The sequence below is a fragment of the Anolis carolinensis genome, chromosome 4 (assembly GCF_035594765.1).
Source record: "Anolis carolinensis isolate JA03-04 chromosome 4, rAnoCar3.1.pri, whole genome shotgun sequence".
In the NCBI taxonomy this organism is placed as follows: Eukaryota; Metazoa; Chordata; class Lepidosauria; order Squamata; family Dactyloidae; genus Anolis; species Anolis carolinensis.
Window position 1 is genome coordinate 31,565,940 of NC_085844.1, and position 27,145 is coordinate 31,593,084.

General features: G+C 39.8%; 1 long non-coding RNA gene across 1 annotated transcript; it reads left to right on the forward strand.

The window, feature by feature from the left end:
- Positions 1-9,280: 9,280 nt before the first annotated feature.
- LOC134298826 (uncharacterized) lies at positions 9,281-18,693 on the forward strand. The gene is made up of 2 exons (XR_010005916.1): positions 9,281-10,012; positions 15,699-18,693. It is a non-coding gene; the product is annotated as an uncharacterized LOC134298826 (long non-coding RNA).
- The last annotated feature ends 8,452 nt before the right edge of the window (positions 18,694-27,145 follow it).

The following is a 27,145-nucleotide window of genomic DNA, read 5'->3' on the forward strand; positions in this document are numbered from 1 at the left end:
ACCACTGGGACCAGGAATCGGGTCCAGTGGATTAGCAGAGGAAGGCGGAGAGGAGCCGGAGATCCAGGAAGAGGAGGAGGATGTGCCGTACGACGAAGGAAGGCGAGGTGCGGGGGCTACGGCGAGGCCCGCATTCGGATGGGGAGAAGGGTCGACAGCAGCGGCAGAGTTTCGGGAGCCGCGGGGAACGACCGCCGGGATGGGGCGCGGCGTGTTCAAAGGGGCCGTCCAAGGGAACCCGATGCAACCCTTCCCCATGCCTCCCAGACAGCATCAACGGGCCGCAGAATGGATGCAGAGGAGGGAAGAGCTCAAACTGGAATACGGAGGGGAATCATCTGGACTGAACTTTTTCCTCATTGGCATCAGGGGATACATGGCGGACAATGCACACACATTCCCCTCCGAAGGAAGCATGGTGCGGGCCATCGGCAACACACTAAAGAGAGGAGCGGCCAGCTGGTATGTGCAACTACATGCCAGACGCGACCCGTGCTTGAGGTCAGTGCCCCGCTTCCTCGCCGCACTGGAAAACCGGTTCAGAGACCGGCTAGAGCAATTGAGGGCTCGAGACCAGCTTAAAGGAATAAAGCAGAGGGACAAAACGGTGCCCGAGTACGCAGAGGAATTCCTCCATCTCGCAGAAAGGGTACCAGAGTGGTCTGAAGTGACCAAAGTGGAGATATTCAAAGAGGGACTACGCTCCGAGGTTTTTAGTTGGGCGGTACACAGAGACGATCCAGAGACACTTCAGGGCTGGATACAACTGGCAGGGCGCGTCGAATCCACCCTGGCCCAAGTAAAGCAGTTCCGGAGCGGCGGCGGCCAGCAAAGACCGGTGGCGAGGGGTCGAGGAGAAACGAGGAAGCAGGAAAGGCCCGGAGGGAGGCCGGGGATCCCCTTCAAAGGAGACGACAACAGACCCAAGCCGGGATGCTTTGTGTGTGGGAAGACGGGCCATCGAGCAGCAGAATGTTGGGCCCGGAAGGGGGAGCCGCAAAAACCCCCAAAGCCCAAGCCAGCAGCCGGGAGACGAGCGGAGGAGGAGGTGCGAGCCCCAGAATCTCCGGAGAGGCTGGTGAGTCAAGACAAACGCATGCTAGTAGTGCCAATCTGCCTATCGGGGTTAGAGAATCGGGCCACCTGCAGGGCATTCGTGGATTGCGGTTGTTCTAGGAACATTATAACTCCGGAATTAGCAGGAGCGCTAAAATGCCGGCAGACGTTGCTTGACTCCCCGATTGCATTTTCGCAGCTAGATGGATCAGTTGCTGCTGGAGAGGTATCTACGAAGGAAATATGGGGGGTCCCATGTAAAATAGGCAAATGGGAAGGAAGAATATCCTTTGTGATAGCCCCTATTGCCACATACAATGTCATACTAGGGATCCCATGGCTCGAACAGGCAAATCCCGAAGTAGATTGGAGAGGAAAGAGCCTGGCATTTAAAGAGCAACAAACACAATGGGAGATAAGCAAAATAGCAGCAGAGGAGGACGAGGGAGATGAAACAGGGGAAATAGACCCACAGCTATTGCCACCTGAATACAGAGACTTTGTGGATGTTTTCAATCAGAAAGAGGCAAGTAAATTACCTCCCAAGAGGAATATAGAAGTAGAAATTGAAATAACCCCAGGAGCAAACTTACCAAAACCAAAAGTGTATCCCATGTCTGTTCAGGAGAAGGAGGAATTGAGGAAATATATTGATAAGAACCTGGCGCGAGGCTTCATTAAGCCATCCAACTCTCCTCTCGGAGCCCCAGTGTTATTTAGGAGAAAGAAAGACAACTCTCTAAGATTGTGCATTGACTATCGAAATTTAAATGCAATTACTAAGGACAATAAATACCCTATGCCCTTAGTAAAGGATTTAATTACCGTATTGAAGAAAGGGAGCATATTTACTAAACTGGATTTAATTGAAGCATATCATAAATTAAGAATCAAACCCGAGGATACTTGGAAAACTGCATTTTCCTGCGCATTCGGCCATTTTGAATATAAAATTTTGCCATTTGGGTTAAAAAATGGCGGCGGTTGCTTTATGCAGCTTATAAATGAAATACTGCACCCATTGTTGTACCGAGGAGTATTCATATTTCTGGATGACATCTTGATCGTGAGCGAGGATAAGGAAAAGCACGTGGAATTGGTCCGGGAAGTTTTGCAAAGACTAAGGGAAGCAAAGCTGTATGCAAAACTGTCCAAATGTGAATTCAATAAAACTCAAATTGACTTTCTAGGGTACCGGATATCTCCAGAAGGGTTAGCTATGGACCCGTCTAAAGTATCAGACGTAAAAGAATGGGGAGTACCTCAAACAAGGAGACAATTGCAATCATTTCTGGGATTTGCAAATTTTTATAGATCGTTCATAAAAGGCTTTGCGCAAATAACCGCTCCCCTTACTGAACTTTTAAAAACAAAAGGGAAAGGGGAGACAGCAAAAGTGAAAGCTCCTGGCGCCAAACTGAGTTGGACACCAGAATGCCAAAAGGCATTTGAAACCCTAAAAGGACACTTCACAGAAGAACCTGTCCTAAAACACCCCGATATCCGGAGCCCTTTCATAATTCATTGCGATGCTTCAGACTGTGCATACGGGGCAGTACTATTGCAAAAAGATCAAAATAGGAATTTAAAACCTTGTGGATATTTGTCTCGGAAGTTCAGTGAAACTGAAAAATGTTGGCCCATATGGGAAAAAGAAGCATTAGCCATATTAAAAGCCTTAGAATGCTGGCGGCACTTCCTCGAAGGGAGTGGAATCCCATTTGAAATTTGGTCTGACCATAAGAACCTCCAGTATTTAAAATCTCCTCGAAAATTGTCCCATAAACAAATTAGATGGGCACAATACTTTAGCAGGTTCGATTTCCAATTAAAGTTTTTCCAAGGGAAACAGAATGTCTTGGCAGATGCTCTTTCACGCATGCCTCAACACGAGGGCATAACCACTACAAAAGAGGGAACATTATTTTCCGATAAACAATGGGGTTTAGCTGTCAGTACAAGAGCGCAGACCCAAAGAGAGAACACTGCTATGATTGAATTTGACGAGGAAAATAGTTGGGGAAAAGAACTGAGACAGTCATACGAAGGAGATCAGTGGATTGCATCCAACGCAGAAAAGGGGGAGCAGAAGGGGGGATTTTGGTTTGTGAACAAGAAACTGTATATCCCGGCAATATTAAGGATTAAGATTTTGCATCGTTTTCACAATAACCAGAGCGCTGGTCATACAGGGATTACAAAAACAACAAAGGCGATAGCAAAACATTGTTGGTGGCCTGGGATGAGGAAGGACATAAAGAATCATGTTGTCCAATGTGATGATTGTGCCAGAAATAAATCAAGAGGAGGGAAGCCAATGGGATTATTACAAACAGTAGCAGAACCTACCAGGCCTTGGGAATGTGTGGCTATGGACTTTGTGGGGGAACTGCCGGTTAGCAAGGGACATCGTTATATTTGGACAGTATTAGACCTGTTTTCTAAACAGGCCCACTTTATAGCACTGACGAAACTACCATCGGCAGAGAAGCTGGCTGAATTGTACATAAACCATATTTATAAACTTCATGGATGTCCCAGTAGAGTGGTCAGTGACAGAGGGGTTCAGTTCACAGCAAAATTCTGGGAAAAATTCTTGGAAATGCTAGGAGCAGAAAGGAGCCTAAGTTCTGCTTTTCACCCCATGACAAACGGGGCAGTAGAACGTACTCAACAGACGCTTGGACAGTTCCTCCGCATGTACTCAAACATGAGACAGAATGACTGGTCTAAATGGCTAGCCTTCGCAGAACTAGCTTTTAATTCGGCTATACACTCCGCAACAAATAAACCCCCCTTTGAAGTTGTTTACGGGTATGAAATACAGCCTCTGCCCCAATTGCCAAGATGGACAGAGAATGAAGAAACGGGGGCAGGGAAATGGAAAACTCAAATGCTACAGGGGGTGATACAGGGGGTGGGATTTGGTGATGATATTTACGTGTGGTGTGACGTTACGACAGAGGTGATAAAAATGATTGTATGTAAACATTAGGTCATTCCCGACTTTTCCAAAGTCATGTATTCTTCAATAAAGATTGGATTTGAGAGCAGCAATCTTTGACCTGCGTTCAGACTGGTCCTTTGAAGTGAGCCTGACAAGGGGATAAGGATGGAGGATTGGGGGACCATGACTTGTCGAATTAGCACAACTGAAGGGAGATGTGATATCAAAGATGCTCAACTGAGTATGTATCTGCTATCAATCATAGCACGACTGTAGTGTAATAGTGGGTTTGTAAATTAAGTACAGAGCCTGCTTTTATTTATTTTAAGATGGCTTTCATGGATATAAATTTACCCACTTCTCCAGGTGCAGTACTGAGTGATATTGGTGCTTAAGAAATAAAGCATATTTATACAGTTGTAGGAGTGGCTGTAAGAGGACCCAGAAAGATTTAAATCAAGATCCTTGCCCTAAATTTTCAAATGACTGCATAAGGTAATGCAGGTCTTTTAGATCTTTATAATTGTTAGTTAATGTTGCCATAATTACTGAGAGTAAGTCTGAGAGTTCAAAACACTCTCTCAGGATCTTCTTTTTCACCCCATCTACAGTGCCCCTGGTGGTGCAGCAGATTAAACTGCTGAGATGCTGAACTTGCTGACCAAAAGTTCAAATCCAGGAAGTGGGGTAAGCTCCTGCTGTTAGCCCCAGCTTCTGCCAACTTAGCAGTTTGAAAACATGCAAAAGTGAGAATATCAATAGGTACCACTCTGGTGGAAAGGTAGTCATGCCGGCCACATGACCTTGGAGGTGTCTACGGATAACGCTGGCTCTTTGGCTTAGAAATGGAGATGAGCACCAACCCCAAGAGTCGGACACGACTAGACTTAATGCCAGGGGAAAATCTTTACCTTAACCGTTATCCTGCCATATAATGCAGTTTTAAACTAAATGAACTGTAGACAAATTTATATGTTAATTTTGTTCAAGAAACCTATGACATATTTGAGTTCCTGTTTGCTTTTCACTGGTGATCATGGCTATATATATATATATATATATCACTGCTCATGTTTGTGCATTATAGGTAGCTAGATTGCTACTCTGTAAATTATTGGTTAATCCTATTCAGGATAAACTGCACCATCTTTAACATGGCTTGTCTGAAATGAAGTCCTGGCCAGTTACATACTGGCAAGGTAACTGTTCTGCCTTGCTTGTTTCCCTTGTTCTAATAATACATTCATGATCACAAACATCTGTATACAATGATGCAGATGTGTGTAATTATAGAAACATTTAAGGATTACATGAGATTTTTGATTCTGAAGCCTTCCAAGCTTGCTGGTGGTTCTTTTATTCATTTTGTTTTTGATAAATGTTGAAAACATGTTGGTTATTTTTTTGGTTGGGAGGAATAATCTTTTCCTGCCAGCTATGACCAATGTCTTTAGCAATGCAGCGCTTTCCTTGTGCACAAGAAACAGCTGTCCAGTAAAGCACTGTTGATCCTGTTCAGTCCTTGGTCTGAATTAAACTCTGCTAGTATTACATTCTTGTGGGACTGACTGGCATTCAGGGAGAAAAACACACAATAATAATAATAACAACAACAACCCGCCTCTTACATTGTTTTATTTTATTAATAACAGGTATTATAAATCTTGGTACCAGGCAGATAAGTACCTACTTATCTGCTAGACAGATAGATAATGTAAGATTTTAAGTTCAAAGCAAATAGCGTATGCTGTTCTTCTACATCTCCCTTTTATTTCCACTAACAACATGTAAGTCAGGCTAGTCAAAAAGAGAGCTATTGATCCATGTTCACCAGCAAATTGTGAATCTGAGAGGTCTAAGCTTCTCAGCCCTCCTCAAGATCTAACTCAGCAATAGGAAAAATGCATTTGGTCAGACATTTCTGTGCTCCCGGTATCCCATTTTTCACCAGATGTCCCTAAAAACTCACTAGGAAAAGTGTGGGGCCATTTCAAAAGGTTTAGGCTCAGGAGAAGCTGTTTTTTCTAACAAGAAGAGAAATTAACAGATTGTTCCATCTCAAAACAGAGAAGGTTAAAATCATGCTGAGAAGAACACTCTCAGAGTTGATTTTCCAAGGTATGATTTGGTTTTCAAGCCAAAAGAGATTTTTGCCCTGAGGATATTGCATCTCCCTCTCCTTATGCCTCAAGCTGCAAGGCGAGGTGGGTAATAAATAAAAAAATGTCATGATGGTGATGATGATGATGATGATGATGATGATGATGATGATGATGATGCATGGCTATTGCTTTGGGAACAGATCCAATTTTTACGTAAGTTTAAACTTAAACTTCCTTCAAAAATGCCTCCCCTCCTCCATATCTGATTGCCTAACTAGCTGATTGCAGATTTTTGATCCCAACTGACTATCTCTCAGTGCAGGAACATAAAATGCATATACAAATGCTATGTCATTTCCTACCGTGCTTCGTTTAGTGGAAGAGCATGTGAAAAGGATCTAAGGGTCTTAATAGATCACAAACTTAACATAGGACACAACAGCCAAAAACAAAGAAACAATGCAATCAACAAGAGCATAATATCCAGTTGAGGGAAGCATTAGTGCTTCTCTTTTCTGCTTCAGTGAGACTTCATCTGAAATATAAGGTCCAGTTCTGGACACTATTCTTCAAGAAGAATATTGACAATTTGGAACATGCCTAGAGAAGGGCAACCAAGATCAAAGGTCTAGAAACTAGCCCTTATAAGGAACGACTAAGGGAGTTGGGTATGTTTAGCTTTAAAAAGAGAAGACTGGAAGGTGACATGATCACAATCTTTAAAGATCTGAAGTGATGCCATGAAGAAGATGGGGCAAGATTGCTTTCTGCTGCTTTTAAGATTAGAACATGAATCAATAGATTCAAATTTCAAGAAAAGAAATTCCACCTCAATATTAGGAAGATCATTTTTTTACTGTCAGAGTTGTTCAGCAGTAAAATACGAGATTCTCCCAGAAAGTTTAAACACCTCTATCTTTAAACAAAATTGGACAGACATCTTTCAGGAGTGTTTCTATTGTGTGCTCCCACATAGCAGGGAGTTAGAAGAGTTTTAGGATTTCAAGATTCCTCATTCAGCATGTCTCCCGATGTAATTCTTACTGAGAGGGAAGTTACATTTAAAATATATTCTGGCAGATAGAAGAAAATTGACCGTTCCTTGAAATTTCTCCTTCCAGTATTTTTAGGAGATGCAGACTGGTTCTTCAAGAAGTCTTTAAAAAAATCTTAGAAATAGCATTCAGATCATATGATGTGGGAGTTGCCATGGTAACTACGCATTTGCTAAGGGACAGCACAGAAATACTGTGTAAAATGTGTAAATTATCATCTCTGAGCAACTGGTGCCCTGCAGCTTGCTTTCTTTTATTTTCTTTTCAAAAAGAACTTTTCGATGGAGATAAACTTTTCATTCACATATGTTCAAAGTGATATATCTTCTGCCATCACATTTCTTTCACATTGTGACTGTCAGGCATTCAGTGCCTCCTCTTCACAGACTAGTCGCTGGACAGATGCAGGAGGGCTTCTCCAGACTTAACATGGTCAATTTTCTTTTAATTTTCTTTTCACTCATTCTGCTTAAGGAAAATATAAGGAAAAAAAAAGTCCTGAAATATATCTTCCTCATCAACCCAGGCTTCCAAGCTTTAACATATATGATACTCTCTTGGAGTCTAACTGTTGCTATTGCTTGTAATGCAAGGGCGCTGTAGCATTTGAGAACTAGAGACACACTTTCTGCTTAATGTCATCCTTAGAATGGCGCTGACCTAATAACCCAAAGGATATGTAATGCACACATGCAGATGCACACATATTCCAGAAAGAGCTACCCATGACCATAGAAATACTGGCAGAAGATCACACACACTTTCAGTGCAATGAGATTTATATACTGCTAATACATAAACCATTTACGTCACATGTTTTAATTCTCCTAGGTGCCAGTGATGCATTATTTTATGGACTTGCTAGTTTTGTTCTAGTGTTTTTTTAAAAAACAAGAAAGGCTTTTTTAACTTCACATAAAATGTCGATCCATGACTTAAAGCATGTTTTTGTAGTTCCTTAGATTTACATGTGATGATGGGTACCAGCTTAAGATATCCCTGCATGCCATCGTCTTCTAAAGCAGTATGTAACTAGGTCCACATGGCAGAGGGCAGGAGCTTTTGGCAGTATTCTTTTTCAGACATTACTCTTTTGCCTAACATGATGTTAGGGACAGGCATTTCTTTTCAGTTTCTGTGTTTTTTCCAAAAACAGTTCTTAGGATTACCACATGGGTATCAGCAAAATAAGGAAATGTGTGTGTCACCATAAAAGAGGACCTCTATGTGTATTAAATTATGTGTTATCATATACAAGTGCGAAGTCAGAAGTAGTAAAAAAAGAATCCCAGTATGTCTCACCATATTGAGGAAGATGGGATGAAGTGGCATATATACAATGCTCAATTTACTATCCAGGATGTCATTCACAATTATGTAGCATTTTTTCAATACTGTAATAATAATAATAATAATAATAATAATAATAATAACAACAACAACAACAACAACAACAACAACAATATAAAAATCTTTATTTATATCCCGCTTTTCTCCCTAAATGGGACCTGAAGCGGCTCACAACATTATAAAAAAGACAGTACAAAACAATATATATATATATGTAGAACAATAGCTTCTAAAAACAAATTTCCAATAAGAAATAAACACATTTTAAAATATTAGTCTAATACAGTTATTGCAAGCAGCTCAACAAGATAGATGGGGATCTTAGCGCAACTCAATAAAAGTTAGCCTTCCCATCATTAAAGTTAAGTGTCAACTCATAGGGTACTATCTATTCGTCCACAGAAGTTGTCTCCTGACAGTATCAGAATAATAAATGTTTCATTTGAGAAAAGACTGGTCTTAGAACAGATTGTAGGCTACTACCACTAGCCTAGAAACCATATTCAGTAAGGTGTACTGACCAGTTTTTAGTCTTTGAGGATTGGTTCTTAAATTGGATAGGTATTACGGATGTGTGGTGGATGAAAAAAATGTTTCAAAACTCATTACAAAATTAGGGGGCGCTGGTGTTTTATTTCTAAAGTGTTTCTAAAGTATCGTTAGTGAAAATGTTGTTACTATAATGAGAAAACGAAATTTTGTTATAGTAATTGCGCAAGTGGGAAAACTTCAGGGGCTCCTTTCTCCCTCATTTTTACAGCTATTGGGATGAAACTTGCTACAATGGCAGAACACATTTGCCACTGTTAACCCATCAAGTTTCAAAATGTTTCATTTATCCACTGAGTTTTAAGGAATTTTCAAAGTTTTTATAAACAACATTTTAGAAAAAAACTACAAGAGCTATCTCCTTGAACTTTCTATATAATGACACAAGATAACAGGGGATTATTTTCCCCAAATTTTCAGAAATATTTATGCATCTACTGGGAATTTTTAAAAAAAGTTTTGACAAAAATGTTTTTTTTTAAAGCCACAACAGCCATCTCATTGAATGTCTCTCATATTAACCAATTGAACTCTCATTTAAGGATTTCTTCCCAGCCCAGCACAGAGATCTACGTACGTACTCTGTGTAAGTCCTCCTCTTTGCAGATTCAGCAATTTATTGGAACTCTGGCTGGCTGCTGCTACAGAGAGACAAATCTCTCCCCTATCCTGATTGAGGCTTTCGAATGCTGAGCAGAATTCTGGGAAATGTAGTTTAGGGCAGGGCCTTTTGGATTCTTTGAAATAAGGCTCCTCGTCTTCCCAAACTACAATTCCCAGAATTCTGTGATATCCCAGTCTCTTTCCCAGCGAACTGTGCTTTATCCCTGCTGCTTCCCTCTCCTAATGGTGAGAGGCTATTAATCTAAAGAGGAATGGCAGCCGTTTTTACTTTGCTTTGCTTGCTTGCACTGATTTTGGGAGTGTTCCAAGGTTTACAAAAAAAGTATTGGGTAAGTTTTGATTTTTAAGGTTTTGGTGCGGGCCATGCTCGCATGTCGAATATGACGACTAATGATAATTTTGCACATTTTGTACATGCAGAGAAGCAAGCATCATTCCAAGCAGCCTGTGTAGAATCCCTAGGTAATATAGATATGGTAGACTATGTGTTTAAAAAGGGGTTGGGAACTTTCGCTTAAGTTCAAATTAAGACCAGTGTCCTCACATTTGTAAACATTTCTCAATGGTCATGATAGCTTTGTTCCCTTTGAAATGACAGCATGCTTTGCCTATTTTGGCAGTCGTTACCTGTTGAAGTCTTTCAGCTTGGAAAATCATGAACAAAGGGGGAACATTTCTTCTGAAGTGTTGCAAACTCTGCCTCTGTGCCGCAGCATTGTGTACTGCAACATGCAGACATGGCTCTTTGAAATACTCCCAGTTCTGCTGCAGATAAAGAAAACCATAGATTTATCAAACTGTAATGTTCTGCAAATTACTGATGCAAATTAGTATTTATTTTCATCCTGAGTGGCATTGTATCATTCCCATTTCCTAATTCGTTTACAACAATTATGTAAAAATGGGATTTACAAAAAACTTTTGGGATCCAGTTTGTGGCATGACATTTTCAAGAAGCCTATATGTGTGTGTATTTATTTTCCACAACAATGGAATATTTTATCTTTTCTTATGCCTTGAGCAAGAAGTTGCACTGCAGACAAATCAAATTCTATAAAGATTACCATGGTCTTATCACCGTCTCCCACATTTTCCATTTTCTGTTGCAAGAGTTCTGCACAATTGACAATATAGGATCCAAGAATTAAAAAAAAACAACAACTCCAGTGCCACTTACAAAATGAAACATGAGTTAAAATCTCCTTCAGCACCTGACCATGTGACCAGTTAGAATGGCATTGTATGGTCAATGTGGACCCATATAATACATTTTAAACTGTATTATATGGGTCAACGCTGACCATATAATGCATTTCAAACTGCATTATATGACTGTGTAAATCCAGCCCCAGAAATCATACTCCCTTAACTAAAGTCATATTTTATTTTCCTTAGTCATCAAGCACAATTGGAGGTGAGTAATCAAAGAGTTAGTTTGCCAAAACAACTGTTTTTACAGATAATTTTTCACAAGAATTAGGGAGTTCTTAACATACATTTCAAATTCCCTTCCCTTATGCACCCTTTTAAACAGTAAAAGGCTTTTCTGTTTCCTGGGAAGACTTCCAGACACAGTAAGTACTTGAGTAATGGGCATATATTATCAGTAGATTTTATTTTAACACAAGTCAGAAAGAAGCCTGTTAGGTTTAGTACAGACATACATAGCAATTCCCAGATTGAAAAGTTTCTTTAAGATTACAATTCCCAGGAATCCCCCCAGATGACATGGACAGTGAGAGCAGACTGTGTTACATTTGAAGCATTGCCCATTTTACAGCTCAAGGGCACTAAAGAAGGAGTCTTGAGAATGCTTGCCAGAAGTTATCATATTGGGTCCATCTATATGAGAATCTAAATCCGGGGCTGATCTGGAGCATTAGCTGTCCCCAGATTAGCTAGTGGAGTCTATATGATCTGTTGCAAATTTCAAGAACAGACACCAGACTGTCTAGCGGGCAGAAACATCCTTTTCTCCCAAGTTGCACAGTACCTTTATTTACTTCACAAAGGTGCCTGGTAGTGGGAGAGAGCTCACTGAAGCTCTGCCACTGCTTTTGTAGTGACTAAAGTCTGGAAAATAAATGGCATCCCACTTTCCCTGTGCCAAGGAGCATAGAAAAAAGGGGAAGGGGCTCTAGTCTGTATGGACACTCTGGGATTAGTTTCTGGAAAACTCCAGAGTGTTTCCCTGACTTCTGCTAATGTAGGGTAAAACTCTGATAACTGGTTTTATTCCACATTAGGGACTGGAGTATTGTTCCATTATCTGGGTGGAGGCCAAAAGGGTGTGCTAGACAGAGAAGGATAGTCCATTTTATTGTGGGGGGGGGGATTGAGGGAGGAAAACCATTTTCACCAATTTCACCGGTTATTTCCCCTCTCCACTTCCCATTTCATAAACATGGGTTGTTTCCGCAATAGCGACATGGGTGGGGGGAATAACAGGAAAACAGCGAGAAATGGTTTTACTCCTTCAAACCTCTCTCCCACCATAAAATGGACTATCCTTCTCTATTCCCCTTTTGACCTCTTTCCGAATAATGGAACAATACAGGGACTGGAAGTGCCTGGACATTATCTGTATGTCCAGGTTTGATTTTTAGCACAGTTTGAGTTTTGGACCCATATAATTGGTTCATTAACTACAGACTGAACAGACAACAGGCTATGTGTGGTGATTTTTGAGACAACTTTAACCACTATAGCTATATTCTAGGGGATCTGGTGTTTGTTGTTTCATGGTGTACTTAAGAGTTCTCTGTGAAAGAGCTCTAATATTGTAATTGAAAGTGCAGTTTTGCAGAGAACTGTAAGTACCCCACCAAACTACAAACATAAGATTCTACATGCAGCTAAAATACTCTCAGACTACTATAACTACAAACTGTATTCCAACATTTTATAGCTGAAAACTAGAACACCTGCAGCAGAGCTCAGATTCTGGTCAGCTGACAAGAGGGAAAAGGTTATTAATGAGACAGAACATTAAGAATGACTATTTCTGGCAGAGAAAGCCTGAAATGTATGTGCTGAGCTTAGAAAAGCCTGAAAAAAGCCCCATACAATTCAATAAATATAATACTCATGTGTGAGTGCACGCGCACACACACAGACACACACGAGTATTAATCAAATAAATGAAATTATGGCTAAAATACTCTAAGATCAATGTAAGCCAAATTACTGAAGGGTTGGTCTGTAATACATTATTATAACAACAAATCAAATCAAAATCTTTATTACGGTCACAGACCAGCATGAGTGGGGTACAGTCTCATAAAAGCAGGTACATTACTACAACTTTAACCCAGTTCAACCTAAATAGTTTACTTGATTTCACTGAGCCTATTCTTATTTCACTACTATACAAAATGAAACCTTCTTTGTTAGTGGTGATTCTATGTAATTGTTATGAGGAGGCCAATGAGCCCAGAATAATTATAATCATGGCATGTGGTTTCTTTCTACCTATCTCCTGTGGTAGCAGGTTGTAAAAAAAATACAGATGATAAGAAGTGGGAAATATACCTTGAGGCACCTGCTTCTTTGGCAGATGTTTCATTCCATTGTGTTCTCAGTATTCCAGATATTCCCAGGGCTGATTTTTGCCATAATTCCTGCTCTTTTCTTGTGCATTTGGAATCTATTTCCCTCAACTGGTGTTTCATTCCTGGCTATTACATCTTCTTTTCAGTAAATGCTCTGTTTACTCTCTTCCTCTGAAATGCCTGAGAGTGTCAAAGATCCTAAACCGGTGTGAATCAAAGTGGCTTTGTTGCATGTAGACCTCAGCTGTGCTGTGCTGATATATTCCAGAAGAAGACTTGCTCTATAATTCTCCTATGCTCAAGAAACCTTGATGTGCTTTCCCCCTGAAACTTCAAGCAGGCTTTCATCTCATCTCACCCTGATTATTGTTCTTCTCTCAGGCAAGGCTTTGCCCAAATCCCAGCTCTATAGACCACAGTAGTTTTTTTTAAAGAAATCCCTGCAGCTGCTTATCCTCTTTCACTTGTAAAGCAACAACATGACATGACCTCCATCTTGAGGCACCTTGACTGGTTTCCAGTTCTTTCAGAATCCAGTTCAAAGTGACTTTCATTGCTCTGCAGATTCTCCAAGGCCTTGCTCTGTCTGACCCCAGAGGCCTTGGTCAATCTCTCTCTCTCCTCCTTTTTCCTTTTTTATATAGCAGATTTTTCATCATGCTAACATGTTTGCCTTAGCAATTCCTTCATCCTGAACCAATGTGAAGAATGATCAGATCCTAAAACAGCTTTTCTTTTGGCTGTTAAAATATTTTAAGCTACTAATATTAATGAATCTTAAGAACTCCTATCTGGACTCTCTCTCTCTTTGTCTCTGCATGCACATGCACACATGTGAATGTCTGGTTTTTCATTTATAATAAAAGTCCGAGCTGAAAGTTCTTAATTAAACTTTTTGTCACAAAGGCGCTATCTATACTGCCACATCAATGCAATTAAACTGCATTATATGTGTCTGCACTAACCATATAATTCAGTTCCAAACTGCATTTATATGATTGTGTAGATGGGATCAAAGACAAAGGTGGCTCAAGCTCTTCCATTGCCTAAAACAAAGTACCAAACCCTTGGTGCCAACACAAGGCATAAGTGTCACCCTTATTAGCTGAAACCAGAAGATACATGCCTAGGCCAACTATAGAAAGCAACCATCATGGCTTTACTTAAATGGGAGAGATTAAGCTGGCACCTTTTTGTTTCCATAGTCATGCACAAATCCCTTGTTTTTATCTATGTTTACTTTTGGGTTTCCCCCCCGGATATGAGTAGAATGGCAAACTTGCATAACAATTAACCATTGGACACAATCCTCATGCTCATGAAGAATGTGCCTATAATCTCACGATGTGCCCCACATATATATTTTACAAAAACCCTCCACTCTCTGTTTTGGTAGATATCTGTGTGTTTTGTACACTCCCCATCCAGCTGATTTCTCTTTCCACAAATGGAGTGGTGGAAAATTTTAAGGGGCCATTTTTGCACATAGCTCCAAATTGCCCAGAAGGACATATGAAAACATGTGGCCATTGCTGATCTTTTCACTGCTCTGGTTGTAGAACGGAGGTAATGTTACAGAGGGTCAACAGTACTGTAATTATTTATTCACACATGTGAGGATGAAATATTTGGAAATAAGCAACCTTAAGGAGTGCTTGGGACTAGCAATGGGTCCCTTGTTGGAGTAAAACATTCAGTAGGTACTTTTTTCGTTGTCAGGAGCGACCTGAGAAACTGCAAGTCACTTATGGTGTGAGAGAATTGGCCATCTCCTAGGACGTTACCCAGGAGATGCCCGGATATTTTGATATTTTTATTATCCTTGTGGGAGGCTTCTCTCACATCCCCACATACAGCTGGAGCTGATAGAGGGAGCTCATCCGTGCTCTCCCTGGGTTACTTTCGAACCGGCAACCTTCAGGTCAGCAACCCAACCTTCAAGTCATCAGTCCTGCTGGCACAAGGCTTTAACCCACTGCACCACTGGGGGTACTGTAGGCACTGCAGAGAAGGGAATAATCCAACTTTCTGGGCATTGTTTGACTGTAGTATCTAGTAACCCTGCTGGTATGGTAAGGGATGCTAGAAACTGCAGTCCTACAATATCTGGAGGGTGGCCTAATTCCCATGCCTAAAGATGATGTCAAATTTAGACACAGTCTTAGCCTTTTAAATGCTGGTACATTTTGGCTTTTATTTCCTGCCCTCCAAATGTCTGTTTTCTATCCAAACATTTTTTAAACAAACTTATCATATCGAAGCCTTATATCTTGCCCTGAATCAACTACCTTCACCCAGAGGAAGTACTCTGTCTGATTATCATATCAGTTACTAGCTTGCAAATACAACTTAGCCTTAACACTGGGAAAAGAAACATCTGTTTGAATGGAAACATAAGACCTCTGGGGATTTATGCTTCTTTGGTCTCCTTTGCTCCTCTTCTCTTTTGTTTCCTTGTCCCCAGGTTTGTTGAACTGGTTTAAAATTACAGAATTAAATGCCATTGATTTCAAGGAGGGAAAATTCACTGAAGCTGGAGATAATGAGCAACTCATGGACCAGGATATTCCTTATGGCATTTTCAAAATAACTCGAGCAGATAAGAGTGATATTCTACTCATGGCTAAAGAGAACAGATCGCTATACAATGCTGAAGGCCGACCCAATGTCTAGAGGTCCACATGTTCTCTGAGGAAGAAGTTAAATAATTTAAAAGAAATGGGCACACTACAGAAGAAATTTTGCTGCCTGAGGCAGAATCGTAAATGAAACCCTGCCAGCACACACTGGGAAGAAACATATCTTATTTGAGTTTCCAGTATTTGTAACTGTAGTCTTTTTTTTTCCAACCCTGGATTATTTGCAGCAATTCTTGACAACAGGAACAACTTTTTATTCCCATGTCGTGACTTTTAAAAATGAATAAAATAAATCAGAGGCATGTTACATAATAAACTCCCAAAGGTCATGGTGTGTATATATGTGTTGTGGTTCATGATTAATGTTTTGGACAGTTCTCTAAAGATGTGCCTTATGTAGTATCCTGAATTCTTTGCATAATGAACAATTTTGTGGTAGTAGGTGAGAAAAAGCAAAAACAATTATTCCTTCCTTGTCATTTCCTCCTTTACAGTAAAATTGGAATTATGGCACCTTAGTGAATAACACTTATGCTTTAAAGAACTGTTTTGTCATTTCATTGCAATACTAGTGGGCATCCAAGAAATTGCTCTATCTAGCAATAAACATTATCCCTCACCCTATTAACAGAAACTGGAAAGGAACAAGTGGATGTGAAAGCGACTAAAATTGGTACAGTAGAGTCTCACTAATCCAAGCCTCGCTTATCCAAGCCTCTGGATAATCCAAGCCATTTTTGTAGTCAATGTTTTCAATATATCATGATATTTTGGTGCTAAATTCGTAAATACAGTAATTACATCATAACATTACTGCATATTGAACTACCTTTTCTGTCCAATTTGTTGTATAACATGATGTTTTGGTGCTTAATTTGTAAAATCATAACCTAATTTGATGTTTAATAGGCTTTTCCTTAATCCCTCCTTATTATCCAAGATATTCGCTTATCCAAGCTTCTGCCGGCCTGTTTAGCTTGGATAAGTGAGACTCTACTGTAACTGTAAAAAAGAAGAAAGAGCTGTATTCTGATTGTTCACACATCTTTATACCAGTCTGAAAGAGGCTTCAGTCAAATACATGGCTCACAAGGCCTGCCAGGTTTTTGTGTTTGGTGCCCAAGGCCTCCTTGGTTTTGTTTTGTTGCTATCAAGGGAGAGATTTCCGCAAGAGCCTCTTCCCCTCTCTTGCAGGACATGAAATGAAATATTCGGGATTGACAATTTGTTGATTCCTTAAAATAACCCAAACCTAACATCTGAGGTATCTGTCTCATTCTTTTGCATAATCAGTCCTGACAAGACTACATGCCAATATATTGCTCTTCTATGCATGTCCCCCACTATCATAATCTCATATTATATACCAAATAGCAACATTTTTATATTCAGTTTTTCTTGGCACATGATGCTCTAAATATGTCATATTCAGAGGTTGTTTATTTTATTCCATCTGTGGAGGACAGACAAAATCCACTTGCATAATATACTGTGAAGCATGGGGTTAAAATATATGTCGTCATGGACAATATAAACTGTGAAATAGAATTTTATATCTTTGGCTTGTTTTAGGTTAGATAACCTTCTCAACCCTATTTAGTGGTAGATACTAAAGTTCACAGAATAGCTGTGAGTAGTTTGTAAATTGTTGAGTCAATCCAAGGTTAAGTTGTCATTTGACCAAGAAAAAGAAGCCCAATTGATATGAACATTATGACATAGTCAGGCGATTTGAACTCAGATTACTGAGATGTCTGATATTGATCATTTCTTATTCAAGAATCCTTTCTTTCGTGGTGTTTCTAAACTCAGCTCGACTGGCTCTGAAAGCAAAACTACCCAGCCCACCTAAAATGTTTCTTTTCATCTTTGAATCAATTTGCCTTCCACAAAGATAGATGCCTATAATCACCACATTCTCAGAATGTCAGTTATTGACCATGATTCTTCAGCAGTTATTTTGAAAAAGTCAAGAAGAAAGACCATTAAACCATTTCAGTTTTTTAAAAGCCTATCTATCTGTCTATATCAATAATAGACACAGAGAAATGTAAATGAAGTGTTAGGGGCAGGAAAAGAAGAGGTAAAAGCATAATATACCATGAAACTGGTAATAAAATACTCAACAAATAGGAATGAACACGCTTTGACAATTCAGTGTTTCATTCATCTTCTCATACTATAATTTTAGGTATTTGTCTGTTCCTCTTTTATGTTGCACAAATCCACAGACTTTATCATAGCATCACAGTATGTTATCCAGTAGTATCAAAACAAAAACAAGAAATACTGTTATAAGGTTTTGGAATGCATCTCTTAACTGAATTAATTTTATATGTTTTTAACTATATCTTTTTAAGTTGTTTGCAGATTTGTGTCCTAAATCTGAAAAAGTGGGCTAACAATAATAATACACTCTTTTGGGTTATCTAGCAATCATGCATGCATTTTCAATGTGGGATGGTTTATGTAGTTAGTTTTGTTTGTTGCTTAGTAACCCGAAGCCAAAGCTGCATTCCAGAGTTGATGGCACCATTTTAGGGGTTTTGCATGTGATGTGGGAAATGGGAGTATACTTCCTGGAGACATACAGGAAATTACATATGCTTTTAGAATTTGGGGCATAAAAGAGGAGACTCTCTTTTGTTCTCTCTCTTCGTCTCTTCATGCTCTTCCCGCTTCTTGATCCTGCCATGTCTGATGTTACTTCTTGTTAAGAGATATGTAGTATCCTGAACTGTATTCTTTTGGAATTAAGATGTTTTTACCTGTATGACCATCATATACAAGATTGTGAGTAAACATATTTTTACTATTTTACTTTTGATGTCTCTGATGCTTATTCTATGTACATGACTCTTTAAAGGGAAAGGGAGACTGGCTATTTTGCTTTTTTCTCACCTCTGCTCACATAAACCCCTAGACTTCTGTATTTTTGTTACTCTGCACCAATATCTAACCATATTGGTATCATAATCCTAACAGGTTATGAATATATTCCTAATACACTAAATTTCTGTATTTTAAACACTAGGATATACGGATATGAATTTATTTTGGTAAATTTGACCATCAGATTAACATGGTCAAATCAGATTATGGATTTTCTTTCACTCTTGTACAACCACATTCTCTTTTCTCCCTTGTGCTTGAAAGGCAAGGGGGGATTTATTTCTTGTCTCCATTTTTTGTCCCATATCTCAGTTTAAGGACTAAAGATACTTTTAAAAGCTTCAGTTGGGTGGCATGAAAAGCCCAATTGATTACAAATGATTGATGAACAAAATATAGAACACCAATTCTTTGTAAAGCGACATTGCCTGCCAGTCCCTTTTCAGGCGAAATTAAAAAACTGGTGAACAACATGGAACCACTGTCTTTGAAAGACCATCTTTACCCATACCAACTGGTCCAAACTACATAATTGTTTGCAGCCAGAAGCATAAGACTGGCAAGTGAGGCCAAATAAGCTGGACAATTACCATGTCTCTTTTATTATTTGTTTTTAAATAGACTATAAATACATCACTGCGTATAGCTGCATTAATTGATTGATCTGAGGCTGGCTCAGGCTTTAAAATTATAATTCATGCTGTTTTAACTGCTGGATTTTTGACAGAACTGTTTGATGTTTGTTATTGTGAATTTGCACTTCATTCTTGTTTTTAATTTGGTTTTGTGATGTTTCTTGATGGACTACTTTGACAGGGCTGTTGTTCTTGTGTAACTCCAACAACTTCTTCACACAGCCCTTTAGGGCTAAAAGGGAAGGCACGTGGGCAGCTCGTGGCGCCCTCCCTCTTATCCCCATCATACGGTGGGGACGGAGCAGGCACCCCGTCTTCATCAGATGGGAGAAAGGGTTGCCCTGATGCCACTTCCCCCATCATGTGTAAATATGTTTTTTTAAAACTAAACCATGATTTCTTTCAATGATTGGTGTCAAGTCTTTCCACAAATCAAATTTGTTAAACCATGATCTGAAACTGGAATTTGAATCTGCTTTGCAAACCACAATTTGTGTGAAAGTAACTTTGATACCTGAAGTCAGAGACCAATTGACAGACTAAAGTTAGTGTTAGATGAAGCAATCCCGGTATGTTTATTTCCTCCCTATTTCCTAGTTTGTATTATGGTGACTTCTCATTTGCTTCTCTTACTGTACCTACATTATGCCTGCTTCGCACCAATCTGCTACCATTTTTCTTTTCTCTCCACTTTTTTATATTATGTATTAGACATTGTTCAGGAATTTGTTGGTAAATTTACTTTTATAGATGCTTTACAAAGAAGACTGTATTTCTTTCATTCTTTCCTAGAACCTGTGTGTGAATAGGTGGCTGTGGGAGTCATTTTATTCAGTTCCAAGTGATTTAATTGCTTAATATATACCAAACTAGTTTTCATATTTTCTAAGTGTTAGGGGCATTACTTTCTCCCAAAAGAGTAAACTTTGAGTCCAAAAATGTCTATACCATGAACAGAGCCAGCCCTAGGTATTTTTCAAGTGTAGGCGAACAGGATTTTGCCCCCCCCCCCAAAAAAAAACAATCACTGAAAAATAAAAGTGTTGGATAAGCGAAAATGTTGGATAATAAGGAGGGATTAAGGAAAAGCATATTAAACATCAAATTACATTAAGATTTTACAAATTAAGCACCAAAACATGTTTTACAACAAATCACCAGAAAAAGCACTCTCAACTGCGCCCCTGTATGTTTGGCGCCCGAAGCGACCGCTTAATTTGCCTCATTGTTGGACTGGCTCTGACCATGAAGAATAAACACATGAAGCCAAATCTTAAACAGATTGGAGATGAATTGGGCAGTACATTTGCCTACTGCACATCCTGAAACTCAAAATATATTGTTTGTTGTTAGCTATAGTTATGACAAGACATGGTTTTGCATTACTTTTCAAGTGCCAAAAGATGTTCTAAGGACCTAGTAATATGATTGCCTAAAACAAAGAACAACAAGATGTTACATCTCTTTCTATATACAAGAACTTGTTCTGTCAAGGGACTGTGTTTTCCATTGCACCTTGGGACTGACTAGCTTAGGGGGTACAGACCAGGCATATGGCACACAGCTATCCCCTCCAATATAGAATCAGAGATTCATAGAGTTGGGAGAGACCACAAAGGCCATCCAGTCCAACCCCCTGCTATATTTTGCCGCCACCTCTTGATATCTTCCCATTGCCTAGCAATAGGATCTTCCCTGTGCTCTGTCAGAACTCATGGGTTTTGCCTGGTTTGAGTGTGAAGATCTTCTTTGTCTGACATTTAGATAACAAAAACCATTTGATCCATTTACCAACCCTAGAAAAGATAAAGCCAGGTGGTTCAGTCAACTCCTTTATGTTGCTACTTTGTTCAAAAGACTATGACCTCGGAGCACACCAGGCCATTATATAATATTGCCTTGAGAATCTCATCCCTTCAGGTGTCCTCTTCACATGAGAAATGAAACCAAATATTCTATTCAACATGTGCAATACCTTATCAGGAAATGAATGTGTCTTTAAAAAGCTACCAGCATGCCAAGGAGAACAAAGGCACGATTGGCTTAGAACCCCCATATGGGGTTTGCACCCTGCTAGTCATAAAGAGATATGCCAGTGGGAAGCGCTCCCATTGGTTTTCTAGCTTTGATCACAAGAGGGAGCATTTGCAAATAATCTTTCCTTAAAATGAAAATGCTACTTCATAACACAAGCAGTGGATATGCACGATTATCTACATTGTACTGACAACATCCCTGCTAGTTGAAACAAATGCTAATCGAACTAATATGTTAGCCTTCCCCTGTGAACATGTACAGGAGTAAAGATCATATAATGCCCACTGCTGTTTCTGGAGACAAATGAACATGAAACATGAACATGAAACATGAACGTGGACATGAAAATTTGTTATTATAGTTGAAGAAACTGCAATGTAAACCCACTTGGGGAATTCTATCCAAATTGATTTCTCCCATCTTTGAATTTTTAAGCCACAATTTCTTTCAGTTTCAAATATGAAGAAATGTTTAAGCTTTTTGTAAATCTTTCAAAAACTAACTGAGAAGAAATTTACCCCCATCTGTTTCAGTCAGGTTCAATATGTGCAGATATTCCCAGTGCTATGCTTGTCTGCTATATGGATGCCAATGATAAGGACTTTTGCTTTAAAAAATATGGCAGTCTTTATTCAACATCAATTAAAACTGCTGAATCCACAGAAATTCAAAACCGGATTTTAAACAATTAAGCTTTTGGAGCACTAGGTTTTGTTATATGAATCCATCAGTTTGGTTCTCCCCCAATTTCATTTTTTTTAAAAAAATGCAAATTTGTTTCCATAGCAATGAACACATTATTTTGAAAGAAGTGCTTCATTGGCCAAAGATGGCTCAGCCTTTACCTTCTCCTCTGCTCCCCCCCCCCCCCCGGAATGGCAAAAGCCCCACCCATGTTTCTTAGAGGGCATTTGGTGGCAAATTTTGATATATATATATATATATATATATATATATATATATATATATATTAAAAACCTCAATTGATTTCTAAAGGGCTGTCAGTCTGGACTTTGCTCACCCCTGATTTGGAAAAACACGGCATCTGAAAAGTATCTCTGTGTTGCATAGTGGCTAAAGGTGGAAAGTTTTTATGGTTCAAATGTGATAGTCACTAGTTTGTCAGGATGGGTGGGTAAAAGCAACTACTCCTAGAGTTCACTGGTTGAAAAATCAAGACATGTTCTGTAAAAGAGCCAACTCAGTAGGTGTTGCTTGTTACCTGGTTGTGTCACAAAACCTGCTTTAATTTCCTTTTCTACACAACTTTTAAAAGGATAGATGACATCTTCCATTTTCAGTCTGACAACCCTATCACCTTTACACCTACTACATGGAGATAATGCTGGCATCTGTACAAGGTTGTTTTAAAAATAAACGAGATAATGTGCTAAATTAAATGTAAAACATCATTATTACAATGCTACTTACATATTAATGTTATTGGAAAGAACCCCATTCCCCAAAGAGTGTATCTAGTACACTATTTATCAGTCCTAGATAGTTTCAAGCATTTGTTTAGAGCTCTAGGATTCCCTTCCCAAAGGCTCATTCCAGGATTTATGTCTTCATTTGGTGAGTTGGAAAAATACCAACCCAGTGCTATCACTTTTAATGAATACTCTTGGTTTGAATAGACTAAAAGTATATGTGACCCTCCAGATGTACTTGGCTGATGGGAACTGTAGTGTACCTCTGATAAATATTGATGGTGGGTCAATATTTATGGAGGGAAATAAAGATAGCAAAGTCTCTATGTTTTGCTTACATTGATGGTTCCATCTCCCACCTCCAAGTACAAGTCCATTCTGTCTCATTGCTTCATTTGTTTAAAGAAACATTTTCATTGTCATACACTTTTTAAAGGCACAAACAATCACATGCATTTTTATACAGATTTTTCCTAATTTGTGCACTACCATCTGTAATGAGTTTACTTCCCTGAATAAATGAATGTTTGTAATAGTTCCCTTCAGTATTCATATTGTTTGGGCATAATGTGACATTACTGCTGGCAAAATGTCAGTCTTCATGCATGTTATTTCTACTGGGATTCCTCTGTTGCTGGTGGTGCTATACTAGGGCCAACACCCGAGATATCAGTTGGTAGGGTGAGATGGGTTCCTTGCTATCATCTGTCTGCATTTGAGCAGCTGGGCAATAAGGAGCAATCACTGACCCCCTGGAGCTTCAGTGGGGATACTGGAGTCTGAAAGAGTGGTGGTGATTACTTTTTCCAAGCTGTGCAACACTAGACAGATAGCATCCAGGGCCCCCCACAGCCATGGATGCTGAATGACTGAGGCAAGATACCCTGGTTTGGCTAGTCCACATGACTGCTTTATTCAAAGATTTATTGGATATTGCGAGGTTATGCCAGCATATGCAACCTATAGGGTTCCTGCCTTCATGTGCTAATTTGGGACAAGGAACTTCATTGCACAATTTGGGAAACTGCAAAACCAAATAATAATTGCAATGTGGTATGTTTATTTATTCAGAAGATGTGAATTAGAATATGAACCAAACAAATTTGTCCACTCACTCCCATATTAAGAGCAACTGCAATTTGGAATTTTCTCTGCCAGTGAAATAGCCTCCTATATTCAGTGGCCTTGTTTCCAGCACGAGACAAAATGAAACCACATTTATTTCCTTCCCCGTGTCATAAAAATCCCCAGATTCCAATGGATATCTGACTCTACCACAACTGTCACTATTCCTCTGCTGCTCTGGTTTGTAATTGTGACTAAGGGCACATCTCTGAGGGGCAGGTTTACCCAGTGTGATTTTGCCCTCAGAGGAGAAGGTGTGGGAATGCATATGCCCCACTGGTTGGCTATGGAGTTCTATCTGAGCTCCTAGTCACTGTGGTCATTTATTTTTATGTCAGAAGGGGGCACCTGTGAGACCAGCAAGAAAAGGGGTGATTTCTGGCATTAGTAGTGGTGTTCATGATGGCCAGGAACTCTGTGGCCATGGCCAATCCACCTACAATGGAGCTCTGTGGCCACTTCAGAGATAGTAAAATGGACATAATGTATTCCCTCTATCTGAGCTTATCAGTGCTAGGGAAACGCGATGGTGGAAGTGTCTGGACAGCAGATTGGGCCAAATCAGAACTGATTTAGATTTAGACTGCCTCAATATACTCTGAATTTTCTAGCAAACTCTGGAGTATTTGTGCAATTTTACTTAAAGCAGGGAAAAGTCAGCATAGTGAAAAAAAGCAGCAATATTCACTGGTAGGAATCCACCTCATCACACGGCCACTACAAAAGGCGGACATCACTTCACCACAGGGCGTGGGGAAGCCACTGCCCCATGCCCTGCATCGATTGGCTCCTCTGGCTATTAATCCCATTGGGGGAAGCGTGGTGTGAATGTGGACCATGTGGCTTCCCCTCTTTTAAAGTCAATGGCAACATGGGAAGCCTTCCGTTTTGTCGCAGTTGTGGCATGCCAGTTCTGCCCCCCCCCCCTTCATCCACAGAGCCAGTACGACATTGCATGATGGGAGCCAGCCAGCTCCATGGGTGACTGGGGCTAGATCGGTGTATGCCACCAATATTAGCCCTGTGTGACAAGATCGTGTTATCAAGACAGTAGCAATTCATTCATAGTGAGCAGGGTTTTTTTGGTTAATGTCAACAAGCCTTTAGAGGGGGATTTCTTGAATTTACATTTGGTGCCTGCTTTCAAAGCCATCACCCACATGGATTTGTTTGTCTCTCTTGCAAAGAACAGCTAGGTTTAATACTGGGGATTCTTCTTGCTCTCAAAGAAACAGAAGAGAGAGGGAGGTCAATGAAACCCTGCCAACCACCCTTTTCATACACTCTGATGGAAGGATCTATATTCTTGTTCTTAAGCAGAAAGAGTGTTGCGAGGTACAGTGCTGACAGTGTGCATTTGCAGATGCCACCATATGGGTCTGGAAGGGAAAAAAACTAGTTGCACTGATGATTCCCTGCACATGTAGGAGACAGTTTGCATTGTTGGCACCGTCCCTACACAGAAACAAGCACAGCTTAGCAAAGTTAAGCAGATGGCAGTAGATCTGGTGCCAGGGAACCACTGAATTAAAGGTTATACCCACCAGGTTTGATGCAGTGCCAGTTTGAATTGGTACAGAAGCTTCGGCCCACCTGCTTATTGGCCTCATGACATCTGGCATCTTTATTTATTTATTTCTTGACTGAGCTAAATGCAATAAGAGGAAGAAAATGTTGTTTTAAAAGCTACTTACCAGCAAATGGGATTATAAAACTCCCAAACATCAAAACCAAGTGTGGTGAGTTCAACATAAGCTATATGTGTAGCTATATATTCATAATGCCTTCCGGAAACCTTAGAAAAGATAGCATGCTTTGAGGTATGTGTGTACACATGGGTGTGTATGTTTCCTTTTTGAAAGCATTTAATAAAACTTCATTTTGTAGTATAATTTAGTTAGCTTGGCAAGGCAATAATTGGATCATACAGACTGCAGGAGGTTGACTATAAGCACTAGGCTATGAATGAATAAATAGCAGACAGAACCTTATGTATCACAATGTATTAAATACTCATTTTAACATGGCTATACAGAAGGTACATGCAAAATCTCCCAGCAATAATCTGCTGAATATTTTGAACTAATCCAGTAAACTGGGACCTTCTTCTTTATGCCTGTCCTATTTGGCTATGCTGAATTTTTATACAGAATAGGTAAAGATAAAGATTTCCCCCTGACATTAAGTCTAGTTGTATCCAACTCTGGTGGCTGGTGCTTATCGTCATTTCTAAGCTGAAGAGCCGGCATTGTCCGTAGACACCTCCAAGGTCATGTGGCCAGCATGACTGCATGCAGCACCATTACCTTCCTGCTGGAGTGGTACCTATTGATCTACTCACATTTGCATGTTTTCAAACTGCTAGGTTGGCAGAAGCTGGGGCTAATGGAAGGAGCTCCCACCGCTCCCCCGATTCGAACTGCTGACCTTTTGGTAAGCAAATTCAGCAGCTCAGCGGTTTAACCTGCTGTGCCACTGGGTGCACAATATACAGACTAATCCCACCTTAAAGGGATGCTGCTTTAGCTCCACTTGGCCTAGATTCTGATTTAACTCTATATAGTCAGTTTCATATAATGATTCTGAGAATATAGTATATGAACTGCTTATGACCATTGTTTGTTCACAAGACTCTCAGCGTGTACCCAAGGCAGTCAATCACATAGGCAATCTTTCTGAAATTGCACTTACTAACTGCTTTAAAGCAATAATGGTGTGAAGTGGACTTACAGTATCATAACTCTCTAATAGGATGCCAACCATAGAAACACTCTTCCTGGCTATTGTCACAATAAAAAGGCATTCCCATGGTATAGTTATTTATGCTGCCAGGAGGACTAAGCTGGCTGTGCAGACTGAAGCTGTTTATAAGCCTTGTCCACTAGGAATTTCAGGCCTGCTTTTCTGTTGGTGTCAAATGAAAGCACCCAGCTGGGCTGCATTCTAGCGTTGGCTGCTGCTATTAGGATAGAGAAGAAGTTTATATAGTCTCAGGTTCATGACTATATGGGGTTGAAATAAAATCTATGCAGCATTGCCTTTGATATGTTTTCTAAAGAAAGCATTGGGCAGTTTGTTGGAAAAAAATTGGAGATTAATTAAAACTGAAAAACAGTCACACACTTCAAATGCCACCTTAAACGAGGAAGAGAG